Source organism: Protobothrops mucrosquamatus, unplaced genomic scaffold, assembly GCF_001527695.2.
Source record: "Protobothrops mucrosquamatus isolate PMUCROS unplaced genomic scaffold, P.Mucros_1.0 scaffold_257, whole genome shotgun sequence".
In the NCBI taxonomy this organism is placed as follows: Eukaryota; Metazoa; Chordata; class Lepidosauria; order Squamata; family Viperidae; genus Protobothrops; species Protobothrops mucrosquamatus.
The window spans coordinates 2,018,093-2,038,790 of NW_015386333.1; the positions used below are offsets into that span (position 1 = coordinate 2,018,093).

Below are 20,698 nucleotides of genomic sequence, written 5' to 3' on the forward strand. Positions count from 1 at the left end.
AAAAGATGTCGAAGATAGGATGTCTGTCAGAATTCGACGTCTCTCACCCGGAGCGCTGGAACTCCTATGTGGCCCGGGTAGAAAATTACCTAAGGGTTAACCAGGTTCAGGAAGACGGCCTGAAAGCAGCAACCCTGCTATGCGTCTGCGGTCAGGACACTTTAAACGTGGCTGAAAACCTGGTAGCCCCTGTACCGCTGGAGTCTGTCACCTACACAGACTTAAAAAACATGCTGAAGGATCACTTCCATCCCAAATTATCTGTAATTGCGTGGAGGCATGCTTTTGAGCAGAGAGACCAGAAGCCGGGCGAGTCTGCTGCTGAGTTCATTGCTGCCTTGAGACAAGCTGCCAGGCCTTGTGAATTCAAGGACCTGGAAGAACGCTTATGAGACCGCTTCGTCTGCGGCCTTAGAAGCAGAGAGCTGCAACAAAAAATCTTTGCTAAAGTTGAAGTCACCTTCCAAGATGTCTTACGCGAAGTTGCAGTTGAAGAAGCAGCAGGTGGCGCTGTGAAGGCCTTGCGGCTCGCCAGAAATGCTCAGCCGTCGCGGCCGTCCATCAAGAGGTCGTTCAGGAAGTTCAAGACCTGGATCCTGAAGAGGAGGTGGACAGACTTCACCAGCCGGCGGTAAGAAGACCACGAGAGAAACCAGACAAGGCCCCAGCAGCCCTTCAGTGTCTCGGTTGCGGAGAACGCCACAAGCGCACGAACTGCTGGTTCTGCTCCGCCATTTGTCAGGCATGTGGTAAGCAAGGCCACATTGCCACCATTTGTTTGGGTCACCAGCAGGTGCAACCTCGGGAAGAATTCCTTCGGAAAGGTACCAGGGTCCCCAGCCAACACAGGGTGGGTTTCTGCGCGTTGCGTAGAAGCATTTTGCGAACAGGGACACACAAGCCCCTTAAAAAGAACCTTCGCATTGATGTACTGTTACAAGGGGTTCCCTTATCGATGGAGCTGGACACCGGGTCCTCTCTATCGATCATTTCACACAATACCTTTAAAAGGATTTGCTGCAGTAGTGGCCTTCGAGTCAAACTTAGGCCATCAAACTTAATTCTTACTGACTTTCAAAATTCAAAGGTTAATGTACTTGGAGAAACCACGCTCAAAGTGCAGCGTAAGGCTTTCCAAGGCCTCTTAAATGTGGTGGTTGTTGGGGGTGATCGTACGAGTCTAATCGGACTCGATTGGTTTGAGGCCCTAGGAATCCAGGTAACTGGCCTGAATAGTCTGCAAACTCCAGGAATTGCAGAAGTCTGCAGAGAGTTTGTGGATGTGTTTAGTTCAGAGCTTGGTTCATAAAAGGGGCCTCCCATTGCCCTGCGGTTAAACCCAAACATCACACCAGTTAGGATTAAGCCTAGGAGGGTGCCCTTTGCCCTCAAGGGCAAGATTGTTGCTGAGTGGACAAGCTGCTCCAGCAAGGCATTTTGGAACCTGTGGACTCAAGTCCATGAGAAAACCCCATTGTAACACCTTTAAAGGCTAACAGGAAGTCCGAATTTGCGCGGACTATAAGTGTACTTTGAACACATCTTTGCAACAGCATGCATATCCTGTACCAGTAGTGAGTCATATTCTGGCCTCCCTCAAAGGGGGAAAACTGTTTGCAAAGCTTGATTTAGCACAGGCCTATCAACAGCTACCTGTTGATGAGGCAACTGCTGAGGCCCAAACAATAGTGACCAATAGGGGCGCTTTTAAGGTAAAAAGGTTACAATTTGGGGTGAATGTTGCTCCTGGCATATTCCAGAGCATCATGGAGCGCACACTCAGGGGTATTCTGGGGGTTTGCCCCTACTTCGATAACATCCTCATCGCAGGGGAGTCATCACAGAATTTGGCTGAAAGATTAAGGGCTGTGTTGCTGAGGTTCCACCAAGTGGGCCTCAAATTAAAAAAGGACAAATGTGAAATTGGAGTTACTTCCACAGAATTTTTAGGCTTTAAAATAGATGCTCAAGGCATCCACCCTGCAGAATCCAAATTGAAGGCCATTCAGGAGGCCCCAAGTCGTAAGTCTAAAAGCGAGCTTCAGGCTTTCTTGGGACTTCTTAACTTCTATCATGCTTTTCTTCCCCATAAGGCTGCAGTGGCTGAGCCGTTACACCGGCTCTTAGACAAGCAATCTCCATGGCAGTGGACTAAGGTCCATGACAGGAGTTTTACGGAGGTCAAGGCCTTGCTCTCATCAAATGCAGTATTAGCCCATTTTAATGAGCAACTGCCTGTATGCATCACTTGTGGGGTGGGTGCAGTACTCAGTCACCTGAAGGCTGATGGGACACAAGTCCCTGTGGCTTACTACTCAAGGACACTTTCATCTGCAGAGCAGAATTATGCTCAGATTGACAGGGAAGCCTTGGCAATAGTGGCTGGCATAAAGAAATTCCATGATTTCTTATATGGCCACCACTTCACGGTCTATACAGACCACAAGCCTTTGCTGAGGTTGTTTACAACGATCAAACAAACCCCACACATCATATCCCCACGTATGTTGAGGCGGTCCATTATTCTGTCAGCATATGACTACATGCACATTCACAAACCTGGAAAAGAAATGGGCCATGCAGATGGGCTCAGTAGGCTACCTCTCACACAAATAGAGGCAGATCCTGCCCCTGCTGTTAATATTCTCTCTATTCAGGAACTGCCTGAATCTCCCCTCAATGCTAGGGACATGGCTGTAGAAACTGTCACTGATCACACGCTCACACGCATGCTGACCTGGGTGTTGTCAGGATGGCCAGACACGTGTCCAGATGCGACCTTTCAAAGCTTCTGGCAAAGGAGGCATGAACTGTCTACATTTAATGGGTGCCTGTTATGGGGTAGTAGAGTAGTTATCCCAGCCTCACTGAGGTCTAGAGTCTTGTCCTCTCTGCATGAGGGACATCAAGGCATTGTCCACATGAAAGCGCTTGCACGCAGCCATCTTTGGTGGCCTGGGCTTGATAAAGCTATCGAGGCCCAGGTGCACAGGTGCCAGGTGTGCCAACAGTCACGGCCTGAAATGCCTCAGGCCCCTGTACACAGATGGGAGGAAACACAAACTCCTTGGTCAAGGGTACATTTAGATTATGCTGAGCCCTTTCAGGGGCAATTCTTTCTTATTCTGGTGGATAGCCATTCCAAGTGGCTAGAGGTTGTGCCTGTTTCCTCCACTACTACTGCCAGGACCATCCAGGTGTTGAGAGGGATCTTCGTGACCCATGGACTTCCTGATGTCCTCGTTTCTGACAACAATCCTCAATTTACTTCTTGTGAGTTCCAGGCTTTCCTTCAGGCCAACTTGATCAGGCATGCCACATCAGCTCCCTTTCACCCTTCCACCAGCGGGCAAGCTGAATGCATGGTGCGCACCACCAAAGAGGCGCTCAAAAGAATCAAGCATGGTAGCTGGCATCATAGGTTAGCAGATTTTTTTCTTGCACACCGCACCACACCATGCACTGCCACCAGAAAGAGCCCAGCTGAACTCCGCTGGGGTCACCGCCTCATCACGAAGTTGGACAGACTGCACCCAGACCGGGTGGCTTCACAGGTGTCACAGCCACAGGCATCTTGGAGACTTCAGATGGGCGATCCAGTTTGGGCAAGAAACTATGGTCCTGGACATCTCTGGGTCCCTGCTGTCATCTGTAAGATCTCAGGACCGCTATCATACGAAGTGACCTTGGAAGACGGCTGTGTCCTGCGGCGTCACATAGACCAACTTCGCTGGCGGTTGGCTCCCAACCTTGCCGCCCTGGGTTCTGGTCTTGGGGGGGAGGGGGCCCAGGAACATGGTCACACTTCAGGTCAAAATATTGGGACCCAGTCTTACTGTTCCTGGGAATGGCCGCAGGTTGCTAGTGATTCCCCAGTGGAGGAGCAAGGGCATCCTCACGATTCAGCTATTGCTCTGAACAGGGAGTCATGCGTATTAGCAAGTGCTCCAAATAAGAATTCATCCCGGGGGGTGGCCTGCACATCTGCAAGAGTGGCAAACAGGAATTCTCCTGAGAGGGGGTTTGCCATAGAGGCGGCTCCTGACTCTGGCATCTCGGCCACCTACACGGGGGACTGGAGCTATTGGGGCACACCTGCAACGCAGGTCATGTCCGAGACTGGTCGCGGGCTCGAGGGACTTAGTTCCCAGGAGCAAGCCATGGTAGTGGGGGAGACCTCTGCTCCACCAGCGGATTGGGGAATCTCCTCCTCCCCAAGGGGTCCTGGAGAGAGCTCAGACAACTCAGCCAGTACGCCTCAACAGGGGTCACCTGCAAATTATGAGCATCAAAGTCCTGGTCTAGCGAGCCCACCAGATGGGCCAGTAGGCCAGGCACCCTTAAGTAAAAGTCTGATCTGCCTAGCTGGGCAGGTGAGCTGACAGGCCAGGCACTCTCCCTGACCTTGTGTAAGTCGCAATGGGCTAAGGCCCCTCCTAAGCATCTGGGAGACTATGTGAGGTTTCTGTCATCACAAAGGAATCTTGCTGGTCCATAACAAGGTAATAGGGGACCTACGCTTGGTAAAAGATAGACACACTAAGTCTAAAATTAGAGAGCAGGTTGTTTAGATAACTTTATTATTTATTAAAAATGTTTGCCTGTGTGTGAGCAGGAAAGTTCTTTTCTTTTTATTAGGAACAATTGTATTTGTGTGTTCCATCTAGGGGGGAGGGGTGTTGTGTCCTGGCCTGATGAGGCAACTCAGCAGGCCCAGAGATGTTGCAAATGGTCCCGGGCAACCTAAAAGCTGCCCAGGACCAGACTGGCTGGCACCGGACTTATGCGCATGCACAAGGCGTGAAGAAAGGGTTTTCCCTATTGGCTGGACTGCCTGGGGGTTGGAAGACTATAAAAGGCCTGTGTGCCTGTTTGCAGAGTTGAGTGAAGTTAAGGAGCAAATAAAGAAGTTTGGTTACAACAATGTCTCGTGCTTCCATGCCTCGAACCTCAAAACATAAAACATACCATCTCAGACAAGTAACTGTCTAGCCTCTTTTTAAAAAATCTCCAGTGATGGAGTGCCCACGATTTCTGGAGGCAATGACTACTACTCAAGCACAGGTGGCAGACATGGCTAGGAGGGCTTTGTATTGGGCACCAGTGGTGCCCTTTCCTGAACCATGAGGCTCTACTCACATGCCCTGAGTATGCCCTGATCACTTCCAGAGTAGATTACTGTAATGTGCTCCACATGGAGCTGCTGTAGGATGGCACACATTATATCTCTATTTTGTGGGCTACACTGGCTGTGAGTCTGCTTCTAAATGTAATTCAAGTTGATAGTTTTGAGCTTTAAAATCTCTTTCTGATTACATTTTTCCATTCCATTAGGTCCAGTGGGAAGGGTAAGATGTAGGTCCTGTCTGCTAAAGAGTTACAACTCACTGGATCCAGAAGACATGCCTTATCAGCCGTGGCTCTTGCTATCTGGAATGTCATTCCCCTCAAGGGGTTAGTTCCATCTATACCAGAAAGCCCATAAAATGTGGCTGTTCCAACAATCTTGGGGATCTCATGGGGATCCTGAAAGGTGGCTGTATTGTGTTGGAAGATTATTCGTTTCCTGCAATCCTGGAAAATTAATTTATGTTTAATTGGTTTAATGTTTGTTGTATTGTTTTAATTTTCATTAATTTTACAGTGCCCAGAATCACATTCAGTGAGATGGGTGTATATAAAAATTTCTAAGTAAATAAATCACCATGTTGCCTTATAGGTAACAGGCAAGACTCCCAATTTGACGCAATAGCTGAACCTTGAGGATGCCCGTGCTCCACCCCTGGAAAATCCCTAGTGTCCTGCGGTACTTCCCAGGAGCAATGGGGCAGGGTCTCAGAATGTTGACCTGAAGTGCGATCTGGCTCCTGGGCCCCCTCCCCCCGAGAGCGGAGGCAGGGGTGGAAGCATCATGGGACAGCAGCCAGTGCAGTTGATCAATGTGATGCCTCAGGACGCGACCATCTCCCAGGGTCACTTCGTATGATAGAGGTCCCGAGATCTTACAGATGACAGCAGGGACCCAGAGGTGTCCAGGACCATAGTTTCTAGTCCAGACCGGATCGCCCACCTGAAGTCTCCTAGGTGCCCGCGGCTGTGATACCTGTGAAGCCACCCGGTCAGGGTGCAGTCTATCCAATTTAGTAATAAGGCGGCGACCCCAGCGCAGTTCGTCTGGGCTCTTTCCGGTGGCAGTGCATGGTGTGGTGCGATGTGCAAGAAGGAAATCTGTTAACCTATGATGCCAGCTGCCGTATGTTAGTCTTTTGAGTGCGTCTTTGGTGGTGCGCACCATTCTCTCCGCTTGCCCATTGGTGGAAGGGTGAAAGGGAGTAGACGTTGCATGCCGGATCAGGTTGGCCTGAAGAAAAGCCTGGAACTCAGAAGATGTAAATTGAGGACCATTGTCAGATACAAGCACATCTGGAAGGCCATAGGTTGCAAAGATTCCTCTTAACACCTGGATGGTCCTGGCAGTAGTAGTGGAGGAGACAGGTACAACCTCTAGCCACTTGGAGTGGATATTTACAAGGATAAGGAAGAATTGCCCCTGAAAGGGCCCAGCATAATCTAAATGTACCCGTGACCAAGGGGTGTGCGTCTCCTCCCACTTGTGTACTGGGGCCTGAGGCATGTCAGGCCGTGATTGTTGGCACACTTGGCACCCGTGTACCTGAGCTTCGATAACTTTGTCAAGCCCAGGCCACTAAAGATAGCTGCGCACAAGCGCTTTCATGTGCACAATTCCTGGATGACCCTCATGCAGAGAGGACAAGATCCTAGACCTCAGTGAGGCAGGAATAACTACTCTACTACCCCATAGTAGGCACCCATGAAAGGTAGACAGTGCATTTCTCCTTTGCCAGAAACTTTGAAATGTCGCATCTGGACACATGTCAGGCCATCCTGACAATACCCAGGTCAGCACGCGTGCAAGCGTGTGATCAGTGGCAGTCTCTGCAGCCACGTCCCTAGCATTGAGGGGAGATTCAGGCAACTCTTGAATTGAAAGAATATTAATGGCCGGAGCGGGGTCTGGCTCTACCTGTTTCAGTGGTAGTCTGCTTAGGCCATCTGCATGGCCCATCTCTTTACCAGGTTTGTGAACTAGAGTGTAGTCATATGCTGACAGGAAGATGGACCACCTCAGCGTACGAGGAGAAATGATATGAGGTGTCTGTTTGTTGGCTGTAAACAACCCCAGCAGAGGCTTGTGATCTGTATAGACTGTGAAGTGGGGGCCATATAAGAAATCATGGAATTTCTTAATGCCAGCCACTATTGACAAGGCCTCTCTGTCAATCTAAGCATAATTCCACTCTGCAGATGACAGAGTCCTTGAATAATAGGCCACAGGGACCTGTGTCCCATCAGCCTTCAGATGACTAAGTACTGCTCCCACTCCATAAGGAGATGCATCGCATGCGATGCAAACAGGCAGTTGCTCATTGAAATGCGCTAAAACAGCATTGGAAGTGAGCAAGGCCTTAACCTCATTGAAACTCCTGTCATGGACTTTAGTCCACTGTCATGGAGCCTGCTTGTCTAAGAGCCTATGTAACAGCTCTGCCTGCTTGTCTAAGAGCCTATGTAACGGCTCTGTGGGAGAAATGCATGGTAAAAATTCAAAAGTCCCAAGAAGGCTTGTAACTCACTCTTGGACTTTCGACTTGGGGCCTGCTGAATAGCTTGCAATTTGTCTGCTGTAGGGTGAATGCCTTGGGCATCAATCCTGAAACCCAAGAAGTCAGCTGAAGTGACTCCTATCTTACATTTATCCTGCTTTAACTTAAGGCCTGCTTTGCGAAAACGAAGCAAGACAGCCCTTAATCTCTCTGCTAGATTTTGAGATGACTCCCCAGCAATGAGAACATCATCAAAGTAGGGGCAGACCGCAGGAATACCTCGAAGTGTGCTCTCCATTACACTTTGGAATATGCCAGGGGCTACATATACCCCAAATTGCAATCTTTTGACCTTGAAAGTCCCCCTGTGAGTTACAATAGTCTGGGCCTCTGCAGCTGCCTCATCAACAGGTAACTGTTGATAGGCCTGTGCCAGGTCAAGTTTCGCAAACATGTGCCCCCCCCCTTGAGGGAGGCCAGAATGTGGCTTACACAGGAACTGGATAAGTGTGCTGTTGCAACGCCTTGTTCAGTGTACATTTGTAATCAGCACATATACGTATTTCCCCATTAGCCTTTAGAGGCGTTACTATGGGGGTTTCTCATGGACTAGAATCCACAGGTTCTAAGATGCCCTGCTGGAGCAATTTGTCCAGCTCAGAATCTATTTTACCTTTGAGGGCAAAAGGTACTCTTCTAGGCTTAACCCTGATGGGCATGACAGTGGGGTCCAACCGTAGTGTGATGGGAGGCCCCTTGTAGGATCCTAGCTCTGAACTAAACACATCTGCAAACTACTTGCAGACCTCTGCAAGGCTTGCCGTTTGCAAATGGTGCAGCCCAGTTACCTGGATTCCCAGAGCCTCGAACCAATCAAGTACAATAAGACTTGTACGATCACCCCCAACTACCACCACATCTACGAGACCTTCAAAATCCTTATGCTGCACATTAAAGGTGGCCTCCCCCTTAACACACACCACAGAATTCTGAAAATCTGTAAGTATTAGATTCGATGGCCTGAGTTTAGCTCGAAGGCCGCTACTACTACAAATCCTTTTGAATGTGTTAATTGAAATAATGGAGAGAGCGGACCCAGTGTCCAACTCCATTAGTAAGGGAACCCCTTGCAACCTTACATTAATGGAAAGTTTCTTCTTAAGGGGCTTGTGTGTCCCTGTTCTTAGAATACTCCTGCACGATGCGCAGAAACCCACCCTGTGTTGGCTGGGGACCCTGGTACCTTTCTGAAGCAATTCTTCCCGAGGTTGGACCTTCTGGTGACCCAAACAGACGGATGCAATGTGGCCTTGCCTACCACACGCCCGGCAAATGGCGGAGCGGAACCTGCAATCAGCTCGCTTGTGGCGTCCTCCGCACCCGAAGCATTGAAGAGCTGCTGGGGCCTTGTCCGGACGTCCCTTCTGCCTCCTCTCAGCTGGCTGGTGAAGTCTGTCCACCTCCTCTTCAGGATCCGCTTCTGATCCTTCTCGAGCGTCCTCTTGATGGACAGTTGCTGTGTCTGGAGGGTTCCTGGCGAGCCGCAATGCTTTCATAGCCCCGCCAGCTGCTTCCTCAGCTGCCACCTCTTGTAAGGCATCTTGGAAGAAAACATCTTCTTTTGGAAAGATCTTCTGTTGTAAGTCTCTGCTCCTCAAGCCACAAACGAAGCGATCTCACAGCCTCTCTTCCAGATCCTTGAACTCACAAGGCCTGGCCGCTTGCCTTAAGGCAGCAATAAAGTCCGCAGCAGATTCACCCGGCCTCTGGTCTCTCTGCTCGAACATGTGCCTCCAAGCAATGACGGATAACTTCAGCTGGAAATGTTCCTTCAGCATCTTTTTCAGATCAGGATATGTTACTGACTTGAGAGGTGCAGGGGCCACCAGGTTTTCTGCGATGTCAAAAGCTTCTTGTCCACAGGCACACAGAAGAGTTGCTGCCTTCAGGACGTCTTCTCTTATCTGATTTACTCTAAAGTAATTCTCTACCCGTGCTATGTAGGAGTTCCATCTCTCTGGGTGGGAGACATCGAAATCAGTTAAGCGGCCAATCTTCAACATCGTAGTTTACGATCTTCACCAATCGCTTCCTCTACAAGCTGATGTTTGGGAAAGGGTCCGGTAGCCGAGCTCACTCTCTAGCGACGCTGTACTGGCAGAATGGGACGCTGATGCAGACGCCGTCTTCCCTCATCAGGACTTGCTGGGTAAGTCCTTCTTCATTTCTTAAGCTTGCAAAGGATCCCACCTTCGTCACCAGTGTTGTGTTTGCGGTTCGCAAGCAATTGACGAAGACGCATTGTGTAAACAATAGCTCTTTATTCTCCTTCTCCAACTCCAAGCAAAGAGCAAAAGGCTCGCAGGCCTTTTATAGGGTGAGGAACCCAGCTAGTGCTAACCAATAGGAATGCAGCGCAAGGCTGGCGCCGCTCAGTCTGGTCCCGGGCAGCTTTTGCAATCCCCGGGACCATTTGCAACCTTTCTGGGCCTGCTGAGTTTCCTCAACAGGCCTAGGACACAACAATGTTCAATAAGGTTATTTATAAGGAGTTTCCTAGTTTAGAAGTAATCCAATCAAAATTCTTGGAAATATTACCATGAACTTCTTTTTCGTTTTCCAATGTTCTAATATGACTGGAATTAGGCTGCATTGGGGGGAGGGGCTGAAGAAGTTTGTTTTAGATTCTGGTTAAAGCAAGCCTATTGGGGAATGTCTTTAGTGGATCTCATCTTGCTAGAAAGGTGTCTTCCAACCTAAGAAGACTAACAACAATTTGACACATTCTGATCTCACCCTGTCAGTTCCATCTATTTAGGGACTTCATAAAACAGTGGCTGAAGTAGAGTATTTGACAAACTACTTTATCCAGAATGACAAAACCAAAATTTCCCTTTCCTCTTATAGCAAAATTGTTCACCCTCCCTGGACTATCCCTAAATATTTCTTATATGTTCCATGTAGAAGACAATTTACTTTGGCCTGAGCTGGGGCACTATCTACTAGGACATCAATTGGTAGTTATACTGTATAAGCTTCCCATACAAAAGCTAAGCTTGTTCTGTTCAAACGTGGAGGTAGAATCTGTCTCATATGTGCTATTAAAATGTCTGTTATATACTTAAGGGCAACCCAATTGTTACTACTCTTGTGACCAGGAGGTCATTGTGATCACCATTTCAGACATTTCTAAGATGGTTCCAAAATTCTACTCAACAGATATAGCTGCTAGAAGTCATCTGGTTCCTCCCTCAAGCTGTTAGTTATTGTCTACTAACTGTTTTAGGATTTTTTTCACAATTTCTTTTATTATTATTTCCAGTCTTTTTATTGTGTTTAGTTTTGGGAACATAAATACATTTTAATTGACTGGTAGTTCTGAGTTGATCTTACACTCATTAACTAGTATCCAATAAGCACAACCCAGCACCAGATAAGCAAAAACAATTTTTAAAAAAATGAGAGCAAGAAAGAAAATATAGATGCACCAACCAGTTGTGCTTTTATTGTTGTGTTTGCCAAACCTAGCTAACCCAGACAGCCTTTTAAGTCCACTCCCTGAAAATATTTGTCTCTGGGAGTCAGCAGCACATGTCTCACAGAGTTCAGAGGCAGTCATTTTGTGGCATTTCCTCCCATAACACACAGGGAAACCCTCTGCATGACCTTATCAGGTTTAACTGCCCCTACAGACAGACCCTAGTTTGGATTACTATCAGCAGAGTCTTTCACACATACATCTCATGTGGCTATGAAAAAGAAGTACTAAATGGTACAAATGTTTAGAAAAAGACTGTTTTAAAAAAGGTGTGACTTTGTTCTAGCAATTGGATGAGAAGATTAATCCTCAACTATGCCATTTTCCCTGTGTGCACAATGTAAATGTGAACCAGAACTTGGTCTCTATCATTTACTAGGTCAGAATGTACATCTGACATTGAATTGCTTGTCTTCTATGAATAAAGAACTAATGGTTTGGGTCTTAGCCTCAGTGGCCTAGTTCCAATAGCACCCTTATTTATAATTAATAAAAGAGGAAGTGGCTAGCTATTGGGAAGGATGGTATGCTGAACAGATTGCTGTTCTCTTTTTTTTATAAATATTTTACTAATTTTCTAGTTTTACAATCATAAATACTTAACAAACAACGGGTTGTCTGTGTTCATTAGTAATTCAGTGATACATATTAACTTCCTCAATCTAGATCCAATACTATACCATCCAGTGCTTCCTCTCTTCTTCTGGTGGTATATATTTTTCCACATTAGGCAAATACAATTCTTATTGCTGTTAATACATATAAATTGAATATCAACATCTTTATCACATTTTTCTAATATTATACATGTCAATGGTGTCAGTTTAAAATATCTTTTCTAACCAAAACATATCTCAATTGCATTTGCACTTAAAATCCATTTGTTCAATCAATATCCTGTTTTTCCTGCTTTTTAAAATTTTTTGATTTCCCATCAATGTTCAGAGTGTCTCTATTGCTTATAATTTTCTCATGATAAATTATATTTGGATAATCAAAAGCTTCCTTATTCAGACCCTCTTAGCATTTTCATATTTCCCTTCTCATACCAAAATATAGTATTCTAGTTGCAGATCCTATCTTTCTAGTTATAATAATACTTTTATTTCTAACAATTATCTATTCTCTTAGCCATGTTCAGACATCTATTTATTTTCTTCAGTCTAGCTTTCTTCCTTTGCCAACAAACTTTCCAAGTCAATCCATTTGAATCATCAGGTAGTTCTTCCTCTATTTTTGTGTATATTGTTTGGAATAAGAAAGACAGTTTGATTAAATTATTTTTGAAAAAACACTCAGTCCATTTATATTCATTAAACAGCTTCCCTCCTGCTCCAGTTTTCCACAATTCTCCTAATAGCTTTATCTTCCGTTCGATCAGCTCTTCTTCCTTATCCTCAAATGTGTTCTGAGATCTTGACAAGTAAGATATCTTTTCCGTTTCTGGTATTATCACTATGTCTTCTAATTCTTCATTTGTTTGAGTCTGTCTGTTGCTTCCTTCCTTTAGGTCCTCCATTTTTGGATCTGCTTCCTCTAATTTTCCTTCTATTTTCTGGGTTCTAAGTTCCTTCTTTGTAGTCATTTTCTGAATGTGTAGGTTTAGATTAGAAAATTGTTCTTTTATCTCCTTTGTGTTATTTTTAATCTCATCATGAGCTAAGTCAATTGTCTCCTGTATTGATTTCAATATAGAAAGAATTTTTTTCTGAGATTCATCAACATTTTCTTGTTGGTATGTCAAGCTGGGGGCTTTGAAGATAAGAGTTAGGGATGGTTTTTTACCATTTAAGGCTAAGTATGAAACATCAATTTTGTTTTTGTATGTGATCTTTATAGTCCAATCTATTTAGGGATTTAAAAAGTTTCAGTCAATTGTCATTTGAACTCCAAATTATCAAGTCAGCCTTTCTGTTCATCCTTAAGCCTCCCCTAAACAAATATAAGCAAAATTCAAGTTTTTCTGTCCAATGAAAAACATATTCTTTCTGTCCAGAGAGAAAAAAACAATTAAAAGTTGTTCATCAATCAAAGGTTTATAATCCAAAGTATTCCATCATCTCAATCAGTAATACATGTTTCTTCTACAGGGAAACAGCTCCATGACACAGCTCTAAAAGTCAGTTAGTATTTGTATTCGTAATCCAGGCAGGCCAGTTTCAAAATAGTTTATCATATCTGCAAGACAACTAAGCAGGCATAAGGGTTTTTTTCCCTTTTCGCAGATGCAGTCTTCAAAAGTGAAAATGTCCAAGGACAACAAAAGTCTTATCTGAGTCTGGGCTTCAAGCCAAGTTTCTTTTAAGCATAATAGATTGTAATGCAGTGGTTTGCCACTTGATGTCATTGATGTCATCTTCCAGCTTTTTAAATCCAAACTTATATTGCAAGCTTTTCAAGTCTTTTTTCTAAAAAAGTCTCAAAAACACTTTTAGTCCCCAAATTTCAAAGCCATATATCTGTACTGATTCCAAATTAATCTTGTAATTTTCTCCGTTCCCCCCCCCCAAGCAATTAGTTCTCTGATTTTCTTTTCCTGAGGGAATGAGGTAGAAATTTCCTTTCCCTCTCTCATCAGGGGGGATTCTTTGCTTTGGGTGTTTTTTTTCCAGGAAAAAGTCATAAAGAGATGATAAAGTCTCACCCAGTTCCATCCACATTGCTCAAAAGTTGCTCGTTAGTGCTTATTTTCTTCAGTTGTCAACAGCTTCTGACTGGCCACATGAATGTGGCCAGTCTTTCCTCTGTTCGTTTGGAGGGCTTCCTTAGATCAAATAGAAGGGCCGCTACCCCTCTGCGATCAACAACAACCTTCTTTGTTGCCTCTCTGGGGTGACTTTCTACCCTTTTTAGGGTCCCCAGTGGGGCGAAATCGAACATGGAAGATGGAGACCCATCTTCCTGTGCCTGTCGCACTACAACACCTAACCAGAAGCTGATTGCTGTTCTCTTGAACAAGCTCTATTTAAATCTTAGCTAGTCACATTTAGCTAAAAACCTTTGCTGACTGATAAAAAGAATTAGTAGAAATGTTTAGGAAGAAACATCACAATATAAAAAGATGCATAAGGAAGTTTGAGAGAGAATTGAAGAAGTACTGAGAAAGAAGAAATGGAAAGGAAGAAACCAGCTGAAAACAAACAACATTCTGACGAAGATCTGAATGTTGATTAAATTCAGCAGTAGATGAAACCACACAATCCAGAACAGTCAGCCCTTTAAGGTAGGTCAGACTAGGGAACAAAGTCATGCATACTAATACCATTGTTATTATAATGTTATACTAATAGAATCTTCAAGTCTGAATTCACTTTCCCCCCTCCTTCTCCTTAACTTCATGAGAACTAGAGATGGTTTTGTCTGAGACCACTTTCACAAGTTACAGTCTGGACCAGACTTATCTTTTTTTTAATCTGACCATGCTTTGGTTACCTTTTGCTCTTTCTCCTGTTCTTCAAGACTATTCCTTTACAGGAATTAAAATTGAATAATCCAACAATAGTTATGTCAGACCATATTGAAAACTATTTAAGGATATGGACATACAGATATATAATTTACTGATGAAGAGGTGGAGTGTATCCATAGAATATATAATCCAAAAATGCAGCAGTGACAGATTGTTATTGTAAGATTTGTCAATGCTTAGGTCAAGGGAAAGGTATGATTATTATGTATTTGTGAGCTGGATGAAATAACATGGGGAAAAGATATTAAATATTTCTTCTCAAATGTACAACCATCTACTTTATAAAAGAGAGATTTCAAGCCTTCAACTTCAAGTTTAAATAAATTAATTCAGTTAAGTTTATTTTTATAAATACCTATTTTCCATCAAGAAGATTAAAGATCCAAATTAATAATTGTTGGGAATGTTTTGAAGCCTGGCTTGGTGACCTAATTATGAAGAATTTTAATTTTACTTTGCTATTGGTTGGCAATTTTAATGCTAGAAGGGGGCCAAATAATGTGGATTTATTACAATAATTTGATACCTCATATTCTTCCCTTTATGGGGAGACATAATAATGGACTATAGTTACTACAGTAAAAAATTATTTAAATATATTAAATGGTTGTATGTCTGATGACTTCAAAGAAGAATTCCCCTTCTGGGCTCCTGAAAAGTGTTTATCCTGGATTATATGTTAATACATGTAGTTCTCGATTTACAACCTTTTATTTAGTGACCGAAGTTACAAAGTCTTGGAAAAAAGTGACTTATGATCATTTTTCACATTTGTGCTTCAAAATTTGGACGCTTGGCAACTACCTCATATTTATGATGGTTGCAGTGTCCCAGGGTCATGTGATCAACTTTCTGACAAGCAAAGTCAATGGGGAAGCCAGAGTCACTTTACAACCGTGTTACTTAACAACTGCAGTGATTCAATTAATAATTGTGGCAAGAAAGATTGTAAAACGGGACTTCTAGTTTGCCGATGCTGCCACCATGGATGTCTGGAAGGCAAGCTCCGTATTCCGCGTACAGTTTCACATCGCTGGGGGACCCTGGAAAGGGTCAAAAGTCGCCCTTATAGGGGCGACCAGCAAGGAGGGAATCTCTGCTTGATCGTGGGAGGGCGGGGCAGCCCTCCAAACCGGCAGATAAAAGATTGGCCATAGCAATATGGCTCATCACTAGGCTGCAGACAGCCGAAGTCACACTTACCACCAGGCAACTATAAAGCAGCGCAGACGAGACTGGGTGAGATCTACCTCTCTTAAATCCTAACTATTTTTTCCTGCATAAGCTGCTTAAAGTACTTTCCCCCCTGTGGACAGGGAAGGGAGATTTTATCCCTCCCTCTAGAAACTGTGATGACTGACTATCTAGGGGAGTTTAAAACATTGCAAGAATAACTTGATCCTAATTGGAATTTTATTTCTTAAAGTTTGTGGATTAAAAGATTTTTTATTCTTACTGAAGATCTGGGTTTTTACTTATAAAAAAAAGCAAAATTGAAAAGATTACAAAAATTTTGGATTAAAAAAAAACCTTTAAATTAGGGGTGACATCTTGTGGCTAAACCTGATATTACAATTTGTTATTGCTTAAAAGAGACTTGGCCAGCAGCCCAGACAATAGATAAGACCTATGTAACTTTGAGACATTAGCTGTGAGAAGCCCAGTTATGTTCTATACTCAGTGACAAATTTTTTTCCTGCATTCTTTGATTTTAAAGTTTTTAAATTTAATACACTACTAAGAGAATATAGATGAAGACCAGAAACAGATTCTCTTTATGTTGAAAGAAATTCATCAAACTATTTTAACTGCTATTGATGAAATAAGAGGTTACAGAAAAGAACAAAATGCCAGTCCAGAGATACGAACTCAAACTTTGATTGCAACTAAAAAATTAACTACAGAGAATATAACAGAAAAAGTGGAATAATTAAATATTATGACAGAAGACTCAACTGATCAACAAATACAGTCAATGGAAAATCCAGAAAAGTGACTAACAATATGGAAAAGAGAAAAGACTTTCTACATAAATCAGAAGAAACCTGAGGATGAAGAAGAAGAATAGATTGAAGAGAAGATAAATAGTTCAGAACAATCACATTGAGATGGAAAAATAGAGAGACAATTTGTTAGTCCTCTCAAAAAAATGGCAACCGGATGGTTCTTTCTACGTTAAACAATACACATAATAATGCAGGGAGATTTATTTGATGATTCAAAAGCATAGACATGGAAGACGATTTGGCAAAGAAAGAAAACTAGAATAAGACTGAAGAAAACTGGGGTTTTGACTTACTAGCGAGAAATAAAATAGAATATACTCAAATAGATAAGATGTATATTTTGAATACTAGATATTGTCATGAGTGGAGATAAAGAAAACTTTGGTTATTTAAAACGTGGAAGTAGAAATATTAATAGTTGAATTTGAACATTGATTTGCTTGTAGCAATAAAAAAATACTAACTTAAATATGAGATAGTTGACATTAAGAGAAGAAGAGAGGAAGTATTAAATGTTGAAATAAGAGAAATTTTGTTTATTAAATTTAAGATATTTGGAAATTATCATAAAATAAGAATATTATATTGTATTATTAATTGGTTGATGTAAGATGGTGAGAATTCAAATAGATAAGACATGTATCCTGAACATTAGATCTTGTGATGAATTGTGATAAAGGGAATTGGGATTATTTAAAACTTGGAAATTATAAATACTAAACGTTAAATTTAAATATTAATGGGAAACTAAAAAATGGGAAAAATTAACCAGGACATTGATTGTCTAAAAAGATTGAATGTTAAAACAACTGGGATATGTATAAACAAAAATTATTGATAAATGTAAGAAAGTTATTTTTATTTAATCGATATAATAAGAATTGTATTAATTTAAATATGAGACAATAAATACTAAGGGGAAAAGAGAAGAAATATTTAATGTAATAGTTTGAGATCTGTATTAAAGATATTTGTATGTTATTGAATTATTGACCAACTCAGCTGCCACGTTGCTTTTCAAATACTTAAATGTGAAATTAGAAAATCAATTTAAAAATTAAAAAAAAAGATTGTAAAATGAGTAAAACTCACTTGACAACTGTCTTGTTTAATAATTGTGGGTGTAAATCAATCAATGAAAAGCATCCTATCTTTTGAAAAGAGTTCAAAGTGGTATTTCACAAATGGAGTGACAACTTTCCAGCGCCAAGATGGACTGGTATCAGGAACAACAGATAACAAGATCGCAAGATCCCTACCAATGGCCCAGAGTTATTGGGAGTTGTGCAGCATATAAATGTAATATATTATTATGATAAAAGGAAACTAGGCCTTCAAAGAATACTATGGCTAGACACCATCAAAGCTGACACCAGCCAGACCATAGAAATCTCGAAGAAATAGTGCAAGATCAGAAGATGCGGAGAGACCTGGCCCATAGAATTGCCAAGAGTCAGACTCAACTGAATTGATAACATCATCATATTCTTATGGTAGACTGCATAGTCAGCCAGATGTTTACATTGAACTTGACACTTTTATCTACGTCTCTAGGTACCATCACATCCATTATCCAAATGTTTTTGTCAGCTTATTGACCATTGCTAAGTCTGGAGTGTTACATGCCACATGCTTGTTTGTTTCAATTCTAAAGTCCCAAAGCACTTTAACTTCTTAATTTTCTATTACTTTGCCTATTTTATAGTCCTACCAATTTTTGCTTTCAGGCAAATAATATTTCTTGCTGATAATCCATTGAACCATACTTGCTATTTTGTCATGCCATTGTTTGTAGTCAGTTAATGCAATCTTACAGCTGTTAAATAGGTGGTCATTATTTCACAACAGTGTAAAATCACAGTTGACCGTTCTTTAGCTGGTATTGGACTTCATATGTTTCAAATTCTTCCCAAGAACCTAGAATATATCAGCATAGTATATGTGCAGATTCAAGCAGTGTGGCATTTTGTAGTGGACAAATGGATATTTTGCCTTGGTCAATTTCTAAGTACCACCCAAGATTATTTGGTAAGGCACCCAGTGTGCTGATAGCTACTGGAATTCCCACAGCTGCTTTATGCCATAATCTTTCAGTTTTGGATTTCAGATCTTGATACTGTCTTCTCTAATTCTTTGTCTTCTATTCCACTGTCTCTTGGTATTTCCACATCAATTATCCATTTCAATGATGGTTAAATGGTGTGCTGTGAGCTAAAACTTTATAGTTTGTATTTGGAAATCCTACAATATTTTAACCTGCTCATTTTTTTACTATTTTAGCTATATATTCCTGCCAATTTTTCATTACTGAGTTATCTTTTATTACCATTACTATTTGATTGATTGATTGATTGATTGATTTAATCAACTTACATTGATCTTGTCACAGAAACTCTAATGGTAGCATAGCTTGAAAGTAAGGAAATTAAAGGGCTAAAAATGGAAGAAGAACATATTATGTTACATTATGGCTCTGGTGGACTCATCTTCTGATGATGAGAAGGAGAAAGTAGACCCCAAAGCTTCTAGGAATAATAATCTTAGAGGGAATGATTCCAGCAGTGTTGAAGCCATTCACACCATGCTGGGTGAGGAAGACCCAGCAAGTCCCCAGGACTCCCTGTCTGCAACTCCAGACAATTTCTCCAACAATCTTTGAGCTTCACCCATCCCAACCCAATCAGAACAGTGCTCGAAAGAAACAAAGGGCTGAGCTCTGCAGTCAGATATAGATTGCCAAGATGCAGGCCGACAAGAGAGTTGAATCTAAGGAGTAATGTGCCTCTACTGTGCATCTGGGTGATGGCACAGCAGGGCTTGTTTATTGGCCTCCCTTACTGGGAACAGCTTTTCAATCCTCAGTTCTGTTTTATTTATCTTGGGTGGTGCTTTGAATTCTGGACTCAACTTCCCTTAAATTTGTTCTTTCTTTATTGGATTTCTGGTCTTGATCTGTGCCAAGCCTTGATTACATTACAGTTGATGTCTTTAGCAATAGGTGAAAAGGATTCTTTGTGTCTAAATCTTCCGCCTAAATTTACCTGTCTCCAGACGATGGCAGGCATCCAGCTTGCTATCTTATTGGCTGGCACAGTAAATTAAATTTATATGCTGACAACATGATTCAAATCCCAGACACTCTTCATATTGGAATGGAGCTGCAAGAATTGGTGAATATATCAAATTTTAAAATTGCACCAAAACACTCAAAGTATGGTTTTGTCAACGGGCTTGGGACTATGAATGAAGATGAAACTGATCAAGTGTTGTTACTGCTGGTGGTTGATGAACAAATTTTTAATAGGCTTTTATTATATGATAGATTTTTTAAAATACTGTAAACTGCCCAGAGCCACCCCTGTGTGACCAAAACCATCCTCCTCCCAGTCCATGGAAAAATTGTCCTCCATGAAACCAGCTCCTGGTGCCAAAAAGGCTGGGGACGACTGCTTTAGGGCATGTGATTCTACTTATATAAGACTCAGCTTGTACTGATCTTGTCACAGATTTTCATTACTGAGTTATCTTTCATTACCATTGCTATTTTATTTATTTATTTAATAAAATTGTATTGAGCTTGTCACAGAAACACTAATGGTAGCATAGCTTGATAGCAAGGAAATTAAAGGGTTAAAAAGAGAAGTACATATTCTGTTAAATGTTATGGCTCTAGTGGATTCACCTTCTGATGAGAAGGTGGAGGAAGTAGACCTCAAAGCTTTCAGGATTAATAGTCCAAGAAAATGTGATTCCAGCAAAGTTGAAGCCAATAAATATTGGATATATATGAGTCAAATATTCTTTGGAAAAGAACTTAACGGTGCTTTACTTTGCTATTGCTATGCAATATAACAAATATACTTTATTTATTTATTTATTTATTTATTTAATTTAATTTATATGCCGCCCTTCTCCCGACAGGGACTCAGGGCGGCGCACAACATATTTAAAACCAGAACATATATACAATCCCCCCCTTAAAACCGAATTAAACCGAATTTTAATGTTGCGTCTTCCGAATATTTAAAACCCAATGTAAAAATCCACCCTAGGTCAGGTC

The 20,698-nt window shown here is 42.1% G+C and overlaps 1 pseudogene; it reads right to left on the reverse strand.

Annotated features, from left to right (window-relative positions):
- Nucleotides 1–5,131: 5,131 nt before the first annotated feature.
- Nucleotides 5,132–20,698, reverse strand: part of LOC107302360 — a 34,680-nt pseudogene continuing 19,113 nt past the window's right edge.